At 41.1% G+C, this 15,331-nt stretch overlaps 1 long non-coding RNA gene across 1 annotated transcript; it reads right to left on the reverse strand.

Moving 5' to 3' along the window:
• Nucleotides 1-3,289: 3,289 nt before the first annotated feature.
• On the reverse strand, nucleotides 3,290-5,738 carry LOC109872180 (uncharacterized). Its single transcript, XR_002252418.2, has 4 exons — nucleotides 5,565-5,738; nucleotides 4,953-5,063; nucleotides 4,778-4,854; nucleotides 3,290-3,710 (listed from the first exon to the last, which is right to left on the reverse strand). It is a non-coding gene; the product is annotated as an uncharacterized LOC109872180 (long non-coding RNA).
• Nucleotides 5,739-15,331: the final 9,593 nt, after the last annotated feature.

Consider the following 15,331-nt stretch of genomic DNA (forward strand, 5'->3'; position numbering starts at 1 on the left):
CATTGAGTCTTCTTGGCTATGACGCTACAAGTTTGACACACCTGTATTTGGGGAGTTTCTCCCATTTTTCTCTGCAGATTCTCTCAAGCTCTGTCAGGTTGGACGGGGAGCGTAGCTGCACAGCTATTTTCAGGTCTTTCCAGAGATGTTATATCGGGTTCAACTCCGGGCTTTGGCTGGGCCACTCCAGGACATTCAGAGACTTATCCCGAAGCCACACCTGCGTTGTCTTGATTGTGTGCTTAGGATCATTGTCCTGTTGGAAGGATGAACCTTGACCCCAGTCTGAGCTCCTGGGTGCTCTGGAGCAGGGTTTCATCAAGGATCTCTCTGTACTTTGCTCCATTCATCTTTCCCTCGATCCTGACTAGTCTCAGAATCCCTGCCGCTGAAAAACATTCCCACAGCATGATGCTGCCACCACCATGCTTCACCATAGGGATGGTGCCAGGTTCCCTCTAGACGTGACACTTTGTATTTAGTCCAAGCGTTCAATCTTGGTTTCATCAAACTACAGAATCTCGTTTCTCATGGTTTGAGAGTCCTTTAGGTTCCCTTTGACAAACTCCAAGCAGGCTGTCATGTGCCTTTTACTGAGGAGTGGCTTCTGTCTGGCCACTCAACCATAAAGGCCTGATTAGTGGAGTGCTACAGAGATGGTTGTCCTTATGGAAGGTTCTCCCATCTCCACAGAGGAACTCTGGAGCTCTGGCAGAGTTTCCATTGGGTTCTTGGTCAACTCCCTGACCAAGGCCCTTCTCCCTCATTTTCTCAGTTTAGCCGGGTGACCAACTCTAGGAAGAGTCTTGGTGGTTCCAAACTTCTTCAATTTAAGAATAATGGAGGCAGCATTTTTTGGTACCCTTCCCCAGATCTGTGCCTCAACACAATCCTGTCTCGGAGCTCTTTAGACAATTTCTTCGTCAACAGTGAAGAGGCGACTCCGGGATGCTGGCCTACTAGGCAGAGTTGCAAAGAAAAAGCCATATCTCAGACTGGCCAATAAAAAAAAAAGATTAAGATGGGCAAAAGAACACAGACACTGGACAGAGGAGCTCTGCCTAGAAGGCCAGCATCACGGAGTCGCCTCTTCACTGTTGAAGTTGAGACTAGTGTTTTGCGGGTACTATTTAATGAAGCTGCCAGTTGAGGACTTGTGAGCCGTCTTTCTCAAACTAGACACTCTAATATTGTCACAAAGCTTTTATTTTCTATGGTAGAGTAGGTCAGGGCGTGACTGGGGGGTTGTTCTAGTTTATATTTTTTATGTGAGGTTCTAGGTTTATTTTCTATGTTGGTGATTTGTATGATTCCCAATCAGAGGCAGCTGGTTATCGTTGTCTCTAATTGGGGATCATACTTAAGTAGCATTTTTTCCACCTGTGGGATATGCGATATTGTTTATGTTTAGTTGCCTGTTAGCACTGCATTGTTAGTCACGTTTCGTTGATTCTTTATTTGTTTGTCTTTGCTAAACTTTCACTTTATTCTTTAATAAATATGTGGAACTCTACATACGCTGCGCCTTGGTCCGACCATTATTACGAACAACGTGACAAATGTACTTGTCCTCTTACTCAGTTGTGCACCGGGGCCTCCCATTCCTCTTTCTATTCTGCTTATAGACAGTTTGCGCTGTTCTGTGAAGGGAGTAGTACACAACGTTGTATGAGATCTTCAGTTTCTTGGCAATTTCTCGCATAGGATAGCCTTCATTTCTCAGAAGAATAGACTGATGAGTATCAGAAATCACAAACATCAAACACAGTCACCAACGCTCTGGATAACATGAAAACAGCCTAACAAGCTATGTTAGGGCAAGCAAAATGTTCAGAGTGAGATTGTTTTCTCATTTGTGTCTGGAAGTAGCTAGCCAACATTAGCCAGTTAGCTTGGGTGCTTGATAGTCGTTGTGAGGTCAGAACGCTCGTATCGACCATAGTCCTCGGCCAGGACGTCCAGTGTGCGCTCCGAGAGCGAAACGCTCTGGATTTACGAACGCCCAGAGCGCACTCTGGCACTCCAGATTGAATTTACGAACCGAATGTCAAACATACTCCACAATCTGATTCTAGCCTTGCCTGTCTAATACCTTTGCAGGAAGTGGGCTCAGTAAAATTCAAGGATTACACCAACAACTGGATTTGCCTCACATATGAATCAGCCAACTGTACAGTTAAGCGTTTCAGCAGAAGGATTTGGGAAGCAATACTCATGTTATACAGATCCCGAGTTGTGCAGTGGTCTAAGGCACTGCATCTCATTGCTAGAGGTGTCACTACAGTTCCTGGTTCGATTCCAGGCTGTATCACAACCAGCCGCGATTGGGAGTCCCATAGGGCGACGCACAATTCGCCCAGTGTCGTCCAGGTTAGGCCATCATTGTAAATAAGAATTTGTTCTTAATTGACTTACCTGGTTACATAAATAACTAGGCATGTTGACTGAGAACACATTCTCATTTACAGCAACGACCTGGGGAATAGTTACAGGGGAGAGGAGGGGGATGAACAAGCCAATTGTAAACTGGGGGTGATTAGGTGACCGTGATGGAATGTGGGCCAGATTGGGAATTTAGCCAGGACACCAGGGTTAACACCCCTACTCTTACGATAAGTGCCATGGGATCTTTAGTGACCATAGAGAGTCAGGACACCTGTTTATCGTCTTCAATCACTGCCCTGGGGCATTGGGATATTTTTTTTTAGACCAAAGGAAAAGGTGCCTCCTACTGGCCCTCCAACACCACTTCCAGCAGCATCTGGTCTCCCATCCAAGGCCAACCCTGCTCAGCTACAGAAGTAAGCCAGCAGTGGGATGCAGGATGGTATGCTGCTGGCTACTCAAGTAAAATAAAATAAATGTAGGCTACACTCTCTGGAGCCCTCTGGTTCTGTATGTTCATAATAACATAGGCCTACATGACTTAGTTTCAAATGTCGTTCTAAAATGTACATTAAATATTTTTTACATTGACATTTGTGAATACTCAATTAAAAACTGTTAACAATATTTATGTTTGTGTTGTAAATGAATACATCAATTGAATTTGAGCTTTGGAGAGAAACCCTTTGCTTGCACAAAACATGTGGTTAGTAGTTATCAAGGTTTAGCTTAATTTGTACACATTGTCATGATTTTTTTCTTTATATGAATGAAAAGTTACATAAACATTTTTGGGGGGTTGGGTTGGACTGTTCTTTTCAGGGAAGTCACCTTATGTTTGATATTTTAAAAAAGACTGAAGTCAGATCCATTGAATTAACATGAGTGTGAGAACAGACAGTTGCAGTATTTGTAACATGTTTATAGCCAAAGAAAAGATTACAGTAGTTAGGACTATTCAGTCCAACATCAAATCCATCAGAAAACACTGGAAGCAGATGACAAGATTCTATGAAAGTGGGAAAAGTTGTGACATAACTCTTGAATTACAGCTCCTCCCCCAGATGGTGATTGGAACGTGCAGCAAGTCAGTAAGTCAATGAAATTATACATTCAAATATATTATTAACATGAATATAATGACTGATAAACAGCATAAAATCATTGAAAATACAGTACAATAGTTCTTAATCTGCAGAACATGATGTACCACTAGAACTTCAATCTGCTATGCCTTGGATCATAATCCATCAAACTTTCTGGACAGTTTTCACGGTCAGTCGAAATTTCAGATCAGGTCGCTTCGCCCGAACGATGTCGTAGATCTAGTAGAGAAAATAGATCACTATTTAGTTCAACTCAAGCTCATCTACTCTAGATCTTATTTTCCAATATAAATAATTGTATAATAGATCAATCATATGCATTGGAACTTTATATAAAATATGCTACCTGGGATATAGATAAACATTTAAATAATATTTAAAAAAACACCATGATTGAATGAGGAAATGTTACCTGACTCTAGACTGGATCAACTGTGGTCTAAATGTCAGCTGACTCTAGACTGGATCAACTGTGGTCTAAATGTTACCTGACTCTAGACTGGATCAACTGTGGTCTAAATGTCAGCTGACTCTAGACTGGATCAACTGTGGTCTAAATGTCAGCTGACTCTAGACTGGATCAACTGTGGTCTAAATGTTACCTGACTCTAGACTGGATCAACTGTGGTCTAAATGTCAGCTGACTCTAGACTGGATCAACTGTGGTCTAAATGTCAGCTGACTCTAGACTGGATCAACTGTGGTCTAAATGTCAGCTGACTCTAGACTGGATCAACTGTGGTCTAAATGTCAGCTGACTCTAGACTGGATCAACTGTGGTCTAAATGTTACCTGACTCTAGACTGGATCAACTGTGGTCTAAATGTCAGCTGACACTAGACTGGATCAACTGTGGTCTAAATGTCAGCTGACTCTAGACTGGATCAACTGTGGTCTAAATGTTACCTGACTCTAGACTGGATCAACTGTGGTCTAAATGTCAGCTGACTCTAGACTGGATCAACTGTGGTCTAAATGTCAGCTGACTCTAGACTGGATCAACTGTGGTCTAAATGTCAGCTGACTCTAGACTGGATCAACTGTGGTCTAAATGTCAGCTGACTCTAGACTGGATCAACTGTGGTCTAAATGTCAGCTGACTCTAGACTGGATCAACTGTGGTCTAAATGTCAGCTGACTCTAGACTGGATCAACTGTGGTCTAAATGTTACCTGACTCTAGACTGGATCAACTGTGGTCTAAATGTCAGCTGACTCTAGACTGGATCAACTGTGGTCTAAATGTCAGCTGACTCTAGACTGGATCAACTGTGGTCTAAATGTTACCTGACTGAAGAAAGAAGCAACTGTTGTCTCATTTAGCTCCTGATGAGATTTGACAGCGACATGAAGAATTGCAAATCCTATATTTGGGCAAGAATATTCAAATTATTTCAGTAAATAAAAGACAATTAGCCGAGTATCATAATTCAATGTATTTATTTTATGCTTAAATACCCACCACTTTCCAGGGGTTTAGTACCAAAAGGTGGGTCCACATAAGGGGTAGTAAGAGTTGGAGGTGTTGTCACCTGTTTCGTGGTAGCCCTTGGTCCCATTGTAGTTGTTGAAGCTGATGGGGTAAATATTGACATGAAGCTGTATCTCTCATTAGCCTGAAATCCAAACCTGTTTTAGGCTAAACATTCCACTCCCTGTACTCCGTGTCATATACAAAACATTACATTATAAGGAGTGGAATGATAGCCCAAACAGACTAGTACCCATTCTAGTATATATATTTTATGATCACAACAAGCAATACAAAAATACAAAATAAAGTCGTTTTTACAGTAGTCATCACACTTCTCTACTTCCTACTATATTTTAAATATCAGCATTTGATCCACATTTAATCATCAGATTTTTTTCAATTGAATTGTTCTATTCTTTTCCACATATCATTTTTGTTGTTGTTGACTTACTCATGCTCACTACTAATGACTGGAAGATACATATCTTCACTGATATCTGGGTTTGGTTATGCTTCAACAGTCACTGTTTTCTGGACTGAACCTCTGACATTTTCTTTTCAAATCATGAACATTAAAAACATGTTAAATTGATAACTTACCAAAGGATTGCCCTGCAGACAAAGCAACACATCCAACACAAAATAATAGGAAAAGCATGATGTTGTTTCAGACGACAGAGCACCGACTGAGCTGTGATGTGGGAAGATTCTGTTCAGAGTCCAGTGCGTCTGACAATCTATGTTCAGCATGAGGAAGTTGACTCTTCTATTCATCGTGGGAGGGATTTGCCTTTTAAATAATGCCCAGGTTTTCAAAAATTCATTTGAGGCACAAGTGATTTCAGAAAAATGGTCAAACCGCCTCCTATTTTAACAGCTATGAGGAAGTTGTTCCATATTTCTGTCTCACAAGATTTTATGTCAGAACCTCAACGAGTATTTTTTAAATGCCCAATGAAGCTGTTTTTTTTACAATCTCAATATCACATCATTTCTGGGTAACAATTAAGCACCTTACTGTGATTGTTTTCAATTAAAATTTAAAAAGAAACAAAAATTGGTTCTTAACAAAGAGCAATTTCTCAAGCAAGAATTTTGTCACCAGGCAGGCCAAAACACCATCCCACCAAAACAGCCTTACATTTCAGGTGGTCTTTTCAAACAGCTCTTACTCTAAAAGGGTATTATCATAATTTTAACAGTATTATTCCAACCTCATAGTGTGGAAATATATATAAAACACAGAGAAAAAAAAAACATTTTTGACTACATTGGGCATTTAAACAAAACAAGTGTATTATCAACTAATTGATTATTCTGACAAGCAACCATCTATTTTATTGGGATATATCCAGAAACACATTGCCAGGAGTAAAAATAAATTTTAAAAAAGTACATATTTTCTTCCAATATTCTTCCATTTAAGAATGCTGGAGGCCACTGTGTTCTTGGGGACCTTCAATGCTGCTGCAGAAATGTTTTGGTACCATTCCCCAGATCTCTGACTCAACACAATCCTGTCTCTGAGCTCTTTAGACAATTCCTTCATCCTCATAGCTTGGTTTTTGCTCTGTTAATGCACTGTCAACTTTGGGACCTTATATAGACAGGTTTCTGCCTTTCCAAATCACGTCCAATCATTTGAACTTATCATAGGTGGACTCCAATCAAGTTGTAGAAACATCTCAAGGATGATCAATGGAAACAGGATGCACCTGAGCTCAATTTGGAGTCTCATAGAAAAGGGTCTGAATAATTATGTAAATAAGGTATTTCTGTATTATTATTTTTTACATTTGCAACAAAGAAAAAATATTATGGTGTATTGTGTGTGGATGAATGATAATTTGTTTTAATTTAATCAATTTTAGAATAAGGCTGTAATGTAACAAAATGCAGAAAGAGGGAAGGGGTCTGAATACTTTTCTAATGTACTGTATGTATTACAAGAACATTTACTAGCCCATCTTTGGTACATTACATGATAATACAAAGTTGAAGTTTCTTAAAGATCCCGATTGGCAAAACCATCTAAATCTTTGGTGAGGGCACTTATGGAGGCCGCTCGAGGACAGAGATGGAATGTGGCATCTTCTGCAAAGGTAGAAATCTTGGTCATAAAACCATACATGTCTAATCCTTCGATCTCTAAATTATTTATCAACTTTATAGCTAGTATTTCAATTCCAATTAGATATAAATAAAGTGAGAGTTTTAAACTATCAGAGCTGTATCCATGAACTACTTCTCTTGTGAGCCTACTTCGAGCTGGGGGTAGTTTGTTCGGCCTGTGCCGCGAGAGGGCAGAGTTAGCCGTTTGAGAGAGTGGTGAATTTGCTGCTAAAAAAACAAATCCAGGGGACGCAGGGGAACATAATGAACAAACTACTGTACATCATTCCAGTCGTTTGCAAAGGAACAGTCGTGATTAGAACTCAGGGTGTGTTCGTAAATTCAACCTGGAGTGCCAGAGTGCACTCTGGGTGTTCGTAAATTCAACCTGGAGTGCCAGAGTGCACTCTGGGTGTTCGTAAATTCAACCTGGAGTGCCAGAGTGCACTCTGGGTGTTCGTAAATTCAACCTGGAGTGCCAGAGTGCACTCTGGGTGTTCGTAAATTCAGAGCATTGTCAGATTGTCCTTTCGGAAATTCATCAGTTATTCTGCATTCTGGCACACTCAGACAAGAGTGCTCTGGTATCGGAGTAGACGGCCAGAGCGAATGTATGAACACACCCCAAGAATATAAGCGTTCTGAGCATTGATCAACGCCGGGAGCAATATTTAGATACTGACCCATAATTGATTTTCTTTGTATACAAAATATATATTTTTATGAATCTACTTTTTTTCAAATTAGGAAAAATTACAGAGATCCTTAATGTTCTCATATAGATACGGTCATGATTGAGACGCAGCCCGATCAAAAAACAGATTTCTCTATCTTAAACAGACAGACTTTGATGGATTTTTTATTTGATTTATTATGACTTGAGCAAAGAAATGATTTGAATACGTTTTTGTATACACTACCGTTCAAAAGTTTGGAGCCACTTAGAAATGTCCTTGTTTTTGAGAGAAAATCACATTTTTTGTATAGAAAAATAACATCAAATTGATCAAAAATACAGTGTAGACATTGTTAATGTTGTAAATTACTTTTGTGGCTGGAAACGGCTGATTTTTTATGGAATATCTACGTACAGTGGCCCATTATCAGCAACCATCACTCCAGTGTTCCAATGACACGTTGTGTTAGCTAATCCAAGTTGATCCTTTTAAAAGGCTAATTGATCATTAGAAAACCCTTTTACAATAATGTTAGCACAGCTGAAAACTGTTGTGCTGAATAAAGAAACAATAAAACTGGCCTTATTTAGCCTAGTTGAGTGTCTGTAGCATTGGCATTTGTGGGTTTGATTACAGGTTAAAAATGTCCAGAAACAAAGACCTTTCTTCTGAAACTCGTCAGTCTATTCTTGTTCTGAAAAATGAAGGCTATTCCGATTCAGAGGGGTTGGGTTAAATGTGGAATGCACATTTTAGTTGTACAACTGACTAGGTATTCTACATTCCCCATACGGAAGAGTACATTTTTTCCCACTAACACTACATTCCCCATAGTCTCGGAAATTCCAGACCTAGTGTTTGCTGGAACATTGGTTACATTGTGGGAGGCAACTCGTCTGTCGAGAGAGACTACATACAGAATAGTACCTCTTTGTCCATCGTGAAATGGACATTTGTCACTTGCGGTCTTGTTTAAAAATCCTAACGGTAATACCTTGAACACCAAACACATACACATGCCCTGAAAAACAAACACATACACATCAGTGGACACTCCTCAGTGAATTTCATAAAAATAACAATTGTAAAACATTAAAAAAGTTATCCTTTTTAGAAAAAACTATACTAAATATAATCACGTCACCAAAGAATTGATTAAAACACACTATTTTCCAAATAAGGTCTACGGTAGCATCAACAACACTCTGTAGGGTAGCTAGCTTCCATCCTCTGGGTACATTGACTTCAGTACAAAACCTAGGAGGCTCATGGTTCTCACCCCCTTCCATAGACTTACACAGTAATTATGACAACTTCCGGAGGACGCCCTCCAACCTATCAGAGCTCTTGCAGCATGAACTGACATGTAGTCCACACAATCAAAGGATCAGATAATTAATCTAGTACTTACTGAAAGCCTAAATTACAGCTAGCTAGCACTGCAGGGCATCAAATATGGTGAGTAGTTGACTCAAAGAGAGAGAAAGACAGTAGTTGAACAGTTTTCAACAAATCCATTTCTTCCAAAATGAAGGAGAAGCAAGAGAGAAATAGTGTATTTTTTTCCCTTTCAGTTTCACTTACTTAGCTAGCAAATGCAGCTAGCTAGTTTAGCCCACTGAAACAGCCTGCTCAAACAGAGGGATGCTATGTTAGCTAGCTGGCTATGATTTTCCAAACACAGCACTGGAACTCTTCCAAGTCAAGGTAAGCTTTTGGTTTTATGATTGTTTTTGCCACAGGGGCCCGCTGGTGTAACTGTTTACTTGACTGTACAATGTAATGTTACTGCATGATTGTAGCAGGTTTACAAACGGGTTAGTTCTATTAGCTATGCTGACTATGACGTTACTTTAGTTACTATGGTGACAATGATGTAGGCTGTGTGTAGCGGTTTGGCATGGAAAGGTTTTTTCGCCTGGTCACATACAGTTGATGTGTTATGCAAGTCCACAAGCAAAGGGAAGAGGTGAGAGGAGAAGAGCACATAGATGCTAGAAGGAATACAACGTGGCTCCTATGAAAGTGAACTGTGTCTCAAATCAAATCAAAATCTATTTGTCACGTGCCGAATAGAACAGGTGTACAGTGAAATGTTTAATTGCAAGCCCTAACCGACAATGCAGTTAAAAAATTACAAAAAATACATATATACCAAAAAAAAAAAGAGAAATAAAAGTAACAAACAATTAAAGTAGTAAAATAACAATAGCGAGGCTACATACAGAGGGTACTGGTACAGAGTCAATGTGAAGGGGCACCGGTTAGTCGAGGTATTTGAGGCAATATGTACATGTAGGTAGAATTATTAAAGTGACTATGCATAGATAATAACAGAGAGTAGCAGTAGTGTAAAGGGGGGGCAATGCAAATAGTCTGATTATTTGATTAGATGCCATTTGATTAGATGTTATGCCTTGCAGGTTGAAGCTATTTAGAAGCCTCTTGGACCTAGACTTGGTGCTCTGGTACCGCTAGAGTGGCTGGAGTCTTTGACAATTTTTAGGGCCTTCCTCTGACACCGCCTGGTATAGAGGTCCTGGATGGCAGGAAGCTTGGCCCCAGTGATGTACTGGGCCATTCGCACTACCCTCTGTAGTACCTTGCTGTCGGAGGCTGAGCAGTTGCCCTACCAGGCAGTAATGCAACCAGTTGCTGCTTTTCAAACCACACATCACTACATCTTGCTCTGCCATTGAGTGATATACCAACAACAACAAAAAAATCCCAGTTGAGCCCAGAACACCACAGACATGTGATGCGTCCCAAATAGCACCCTATGTCCTATTTAGACATTTCGATGGTGCAGCTGTAGAACCTTTTGAGGATTTGTGGACCCATGCCAAATCTTTTCAGTCTCCTGAGGGGGAATAGGTTTTGTCGTGCCCTCTTCATGACTGTCTTGGTATGCTTGGACCATGTTAGATTGTTGGTGATGTGGACACCCTCAACCTGCTCCACTACAGCCCCGTCGATGAGAATGGGAGCATGCTCGGTCCTCCTTTTCCTGTAGTCCACAATCATCTCATTTGTATTGCTCACGTTGAGTGAGAGGTTGTTGTCCTGGTGCCACACGGCAAGGTCTCTGACCTCCTACCTATAGGCTGTCTCGTACAGGAGGGGACTGAGCATGCACCCCTGAGGGGCCCTGTGTTGAGGATCAGTGTGGCGGATGTGTTGTTACCTACCCTTACCACCTGGGGGTGGCCTGTCAGGAAGTCCAGGATCCAGTTGCAGAGGGAATGGTTTAGTCCCAGGGTACTTAGCTTGGTGATGAGTTTGAGGGCACTATGGTGTTGAACGCTGAGCTGTAGTCAATGAATAGCATTCTCACATAGGTGTTCCTTTTGTCCAGGTGGGAAAGGGCGGCATGCAAATTGGAGTGGGTTGAGGGTTTCTGGGATAATGGTGTAGATGTGAGCCATGCCCAGCCTTTCAAAGCACTTCATGGCTAGAGATGTGAGTGCTATGGGTCGGTAGTCATTTAGGCACATTACCTTAGTGTTCTTGGGCACAGGGACTATGGTGGTCTGCTTAAAACATGTTGGTATTACAGACTCGGACAGGGAGAGGTTGAAAATGTCAGTGAAGAATCTTGCCAGTTGGTCAGCGCATGCTCGCAGTACACATCCTGGTAATCCGTCTGGCCCTGTGGCCTTGTGAATGTTGACCTGTTTAAAGGTCTTACTCACATCAGCTGCAGAGAGCGTAATCATACAGTTGTCCGGAACAGCTGGTGCTCTCATGCATGTTTCAGTGTTATTTGCCTCAAAGCGAGCATAGAGGTAGTTTAGCTTGTCTGGTAGGCTCGTGTGACTGGTCAGCTCTCGGCTGTGCTTCACTTTGTAGTCTGTAATGGTTTGCAAGACCTGCCACATCCGACGCGCGTCGGAGCCGGTGTAGTACGATTCGAACTTAGTCCTCTATTAATGCTTTGCCTGTTTGATGGCTTGTCAGAGGGCATAGCGATTTCTTATAAACTTCCGGGTTAGAATCCCACTCCTTGAAAGCGGCAGCTCTACCTATGCATGATCAGGGTTGTATCCATTCTGCCGATTCTGTTGAAAAACGTTTCTTAAATCGGAAGCAAATGGAACAAAACAGGGATAAACATACCTGAATTTCTCCAATAGAAACTCTCGTTTAGGGCTGTTGGGGTGACCATATTACCGCCACACCTGCGGTCACGAGTCATGAAGGCAGTCAAATTCCAGATGACCGTTTAGTCACGATAATTAGGTTTTTCTAAGCTCTGATGCAGGTCAATAGTAGCTTACCAAACTTGCTAACTGCCTGGTACTCATTACTCCATTGTCCCTCTAACTTTTGATAATGGTGTTTTCCTGCTAATAGAACATTTGTGCTTATAGCATACTACCATGTGTGCATTGCTGTGCTTATAATGTGAAGAAATAGCCAAATAGTTTATCAACATTTTAAGCTAAATGTTCTGATATGTTGCGTCAGCCACATAGCTTAAACATTTTTTGGGTGGATGATAGTCGTTGTATTATTTTGGGATCTATCGCATCCTACAACTGTCCCAGACAATGTTTGGAATATTTATTTCTTACACAGAATAGGTCAACTTTTGTACTATGGGGGATAGTAGATTGACATAGGCTAGTGAGTTTGCTGTTCGTTATGCCTTGTCATCTTGTTAGTTGACGAAAAGTAAATGTGGATAGTTCTTCCAATATCTTCAATATGCACCTCAGAATTGGATAAGGACGCCAGAGTTGGGTCCCCGATGTTTGTCTTCACTTGTAGCCTGTGAGAAAGACCCGAGTGTGAGTGAGAGATGCTTCGGATTGCGCAGCACACTCAGGGAGAAGCCGAAAAGGTTGCAGGTTCAAATCCCCGAGCTGACAAGGTACAAATCTGTCATTCTGCCCCTGAACAGGCAGTTAACCCACTGTTCCTAGGCCGTCATTGAAAATAAGAATTTGTTCTTAACTGACTTGCCTAGTTAAATAAAGGTTAAGAAAAATAAAACATTTGTCTCTTCCTGCAGCCTTACAATGTATTCAAAATCAAACATATAGCCCAATGTTTGTAGAACAACTGAGGTTACATTAATAACTCTAAATTAAGCATACCTATTTCTTTGTTAATCGCTCAACACAGAATGTGCACACTCCCTCAAATCGTTTGAAGAAAATGTTTGTGTTTTATTCAGCTTTTTTCAATTGCATTCTTCATAATATAAAATAATGTCACTGAATTATAAGCAAATATTGTCTGCTAAATGAACTAGTGTAGCCCACAGCCATTTGGCATAGTCAGATCAGGACCTAACATAAGGATAAATCATGCTTCTTTAGACATGTCTAAAATAAATAATGGATTTATTGTGAAGGTTTAGGCTATATTACATGGATTTATTAAACTTTTTAAAATGGCTTTTGTGAAAGCCAGGAGATGCTAAATGTGTTTATGTTAATTACCGTAAAACCAACAGTTATTTGTTTGACAATCACAGACAAAATTTTGTGACCGCCACAGCCCTACACTTGTTTGCAAATGTTGGACTAATGATTACACCCTATATCAGTTGATGCAGGCACTAGTGTACAAGGCGGTATTGAATGTCACTATCTGTCCATGTGTCACTGTCCTCCCTCATCTACAATGGCACTGACCGCCACTGATACACATTCTCTGAACACCAAACACATGCCCTGAACACCAAACACATACACATGCCCTGAACACCAAACACATGTCTTGAACACCAAACACATGTCTTGAACACCAAACACATGTCTTGAACACCAAACACATGCCCTGAACACCAAACACATGCCTTGAACACCAAACACATGCCTTGAACACCAAACACATGCCCTGAACACCAAACACATACACATGCCTTGAACACCAAACACATGCCTTGAACACCAAACACATGCCCTGAACACCAAACACATACACATGCCTTGAACACCAAACACATGCCTTGAACACCAAACACATGCCCTGAACACCAAACACATGCCTTGAACACCAAACACATGCCTTGAACACCAAACACATGCCCTGAACACCAAACACATGTCTTGAACATCAAACACATGCCTTGAACACCAAACACATGCCCTGAACACCAAACACATGCCCTGAACATCAATCACATGCCTTGAACACCAAACACATACACATGCCTTGAACACCAAACACATGCCTTGAACACCAAACACATGCCCATGAATAACAAAAACATACCCTGAACAACAATCACATGCCTTGAACACCAAACACATGCCTTGAACACCAAACACATGCCCTGAACACCAAACACATGCCCATGAATAACAAAAACATGCCCTGAACAACAAAAACATGCCTTGAACACCAAACACATGCCTTGAACACCAAACACATGCCCTGAACACCAAACACATGCCCTGAACACCAAACACATGACTTGAACACCAAACACATGACTTGAACACCAAACACATGCCTTGAACACCAAACACATGCCCATGAATAACAAACACATGCCCTGAACACCAAACACATGCCTTGAACACCAAACACATGTCTTGAACACCAAACACATACACGTGCCTTGAACACCAAACACATGCCTTGAACACCAAACACATGCCCTGAACACCAAACACATACACGTGCCTTGAACACCAAACACATGCCTTGAACACCAAACACATGCCCTGAACACCAAACACATACACATGCCTGCAGTACGAGTTTGATTACAGTATTTATTTCATTCTATTCCATGTCCTTTAATACTATCTGTATGAGGGGTTGAGATCCATTTGCTGGTTTTGTGTATTTAATTAAATCTGCACTTGGATTCCTAGGTCATTTTGTCTCCATCGCAAAGCAATCCATCAATTATTCTTCCCTTCCACACACTGTGGCCTCTTGCATGTTCTCAGGTGACACTTCTGTTCTTTACCAGGTTGATGCCATCTCAGAGTCTTGGATAAGCCAACTATTGCAGCCTCAAAGACCTGATTGTAGGTACGAGTATATCCCTACTACTTTATCCAGTAACGTCCCTGGTAATGTCCAATATTCTACTGCCATTTACTTTATGTTCATATTGTTATTTTTTTACTATTTCTCATTGTTGTTGCATTGTCAAGAAGGAACCTGCGAGTAAACATTTCGTTGAAGGATGTATACCATGCGTGTCCCGGACATGCGACTAAATGCTTCGATCACACCGACAGTGTTTTTGCATTTTGGTACACCAGAATTACATTCATTTCCAACGAAACGCTGCGTTTGCCTTGCAGCAATTGCGTTTCAGAGGCAGTTGCAGTGCGTTCGGCTTGGTGTATACCTTGGATTTATCGAACGTATGCGTCAAACTGTCTGCGTAGACGGCTTGATAGAAATGGTAGCATGTTAAACTGTTGTTGCATACATATCCATTTGCCAGCAGCATACCACCCTGCATACCACTGCTGGCTTGCTTCTGAAGCTAAGCAGGGTTGGTCCTGGTCAGTGGGATGCAGGATGGTATGCTGCTGGCTACTCAGGTAAAATAAAATACATGTAGGCTACACTCTCTGGAGCCCTCTGGTTCTGTATGTTCAT

Source organism: Oncorhynchus kisutch, linkage group LG27 (genome assembly GCF_002021735.2).
Source record: "Oncorhynchus kisutch isolate 150728-3 linkage group LG27, Okis_V2, whole genome shotgun sequence".
NCBI lineage: Eukaryota > Metazoa > Chordata > Actinopteri > Salmoniformes > Salmonidae > Oncorhynchus > Oncorhynchus kisutch.